Here is a 2,223-nt window from a genome sequence, read left to right as displayed (position 1 = left end):
TGATCACAGAGAGGGTTTTATTTGATTCCCTATTTTATTGCAACTTCAGTGCTCGCGAGATGCCCCTGAAGGGAGCGTTGCCGAAATGCGGGTACCTTCTTGCCGGGCAAAAACCTCTTATCTCCCCGGATGGGCACTGGGGGGTCCTGGGGGGGGGTCTGTGCTACCCAGAGCCCTCCTGGAGCTGGGCTGAATCGGGGCAGAGCCCCCCGTTCTGCTCTGCCCTGCAGAGCTCCATATCCTTGGGGTTGCGGCTGCAGACCTTCAGCCCTGGCTGCGACGGAGGATCCCGCTCACCTCCCGGTGCTGCGGCCAGAGAGGCGCCAGGGCCTGAGTCGCCYGTTGGGTACGAGGGTGCAAGTCCAAAGGGGCAGCCGGCTCGCCGCGGTGCGAGGGAGCTGCAGAGGCGAAGCGGCTGAGCACTGGCGGGCTGGCTCCAGCACCGTGGCCGCGCGATGCAGCCTGCTTTGCTCCCGGCTCCCTTGGCCGCTGCTGCCGATAAGAAGTTTGGGCCACATTAAATGAGAAGCTTTTCGAATAGACTTATTCTCCAAGCAGATTTCCATTACAAAACCCTGCGACAGGCTTTCCAAGCGGCCTGCGAGATGGCTCCAGTGGGGTCCTGCCACCCGGGTTGCCTGTAGCATCAGGTGTGCGGGGGCCAGGCTGTTTTTTTGTGTGCGGTCGTTAGCACCGGGCGGAAGGGAGTTCGCGTTGGGCTGATGAAGCRCAGCTCTCCCAAGGAGGGACGAGGCAGGGGTGTGCGGGCACCGGCTCCGTGCGGGGCTGGGCAGGCTCGCGGTGCAGAAGCGCCTGGTCCTTGCGGGAGGCCGATGGAGGATGCGCCTGGCTGTGCAGGGCACAGTAATGACACGCTGCTGGGGTGCAGAGAAGGCTCTTTAGAGGAACAAGCTGTTGCCTAGGCTCAGAGCTCCTGGCCCTGGTCCGATTCGGGGCCCTTCAGCACTGYGGGCTCTGGCATGGCCCTTCGTGCAGGGCTCCTGCTGCTCTGCGGGTGCAGCAAGTCCCTGCAATGAGCAAATATATTCTGGGGTTGAGGAAAGAAAGGGAAGAAAATATAAAAAGCAAAATCTCCAGTGCTATCCGGGGTCAGCTGCACTTGCAGGAGTCTGTGGGCAGCTGCGTTTGCAGCTCAAGCCCTGGCTTTCCCCGTCTGTTCATCCGATACGTGTCCTGGCAGCTTGGAGCCAGGGAGGCTCTGGAGAAACCTTTCTGCTCCTGCAAACGSCACGGCTCGCAGGGAGACAAGACAAACGACTTTAATTGATTTTTCCTCCCTTGYGGGCCTCGACCTGCTGGCTTGAAGGAGGTTTTATTCCCAGCCAGATGGGTGGTCCCTGGCCCAGCTGGCGACGGAGGCAGGCTGGCATCTAGCGACTGGCGCCGGTAATACAGAGCATCCCCTCCTGTACGCCAGGGCTGCTCCCCGCGGGAGATTTGGGCTGGGATAGACCCAAAAGGAGGAACCGCATTTCGGTCCAGTGCTGGTAGGGTCTCTGAAGGTTGCCAGRTATTCGGGGAGCTTTTATCGAGAAGCAAGTTTGCCCCTTTGGTCCATCCTGCCTCAGCCGGCATGGCTGTGCTCACAGGCTGGCCCATCTCGCAAGCAGAAGTGCGTCTCCCCATTTTGAGCCCATGCCAAAAGTTCAGTCTCCAGCCACGGTCAGCCAAGAAAAGAGCACAAAAAACAGAGTTAACATGGCATGACACATGCTCAGGATGTGGCGAGCAAGGACTTCCTGAGGCAGCAGACTCTTCCCCTTCAACCGCCCTCTGTGAGTGGTTTTTCACCCGTTAATTTATCTAATTGCTCTTGGAAATCGTGCCAGCATTTGGCATCAGCAGCATCCCACGACGAGGAGTTCAACAGGTTAACACCGCCGCTGCTGGTTTGCACCTCCCCGGTTTGGCCTTGGACCCCAGCAGTTCTCCGCAGCCCAAAATCTCCACTCTTGCTTGAAGCAGGACGCTCGGAGCAGGGGCCCCTGTCCCGTGTCGTGCCCATAAGCAGTGTTCCTCCTCCTCCTCCTCCTCCTCCGCTCTTGTGGCTCGCGGGCCACTTCGCCTCAGCACAAGGCACGAAGCCCAGCGTGCTGGGGCTCCACTCTGCTCGGCTTTGCTCCCCTGGAGGGGAGGATATTGGGGAAAGGAAATCCTGGTTTCTCCATACCCTGTGTGGGACGCTGGTGGGACGCGGGAGAA

The sequence above is a fragment of the Apteryx rowi genome, unplaced genomic scaffold, assembly GCF_003343035.1.
Source record: "Apteryx rowi isolate R43461 unplaced genomic scaffold, aptRow1 scaffold_6, whole genome shotgun sequence".
Lineage (NCBI taxonomy): Eukaryota > Metazoa > Chordata > Aves > Apterygiformes > Apterygidae > Apteryx > Apteryx rowi.
Note: the sequence above shows the minus strand (reverse complement) of the source record.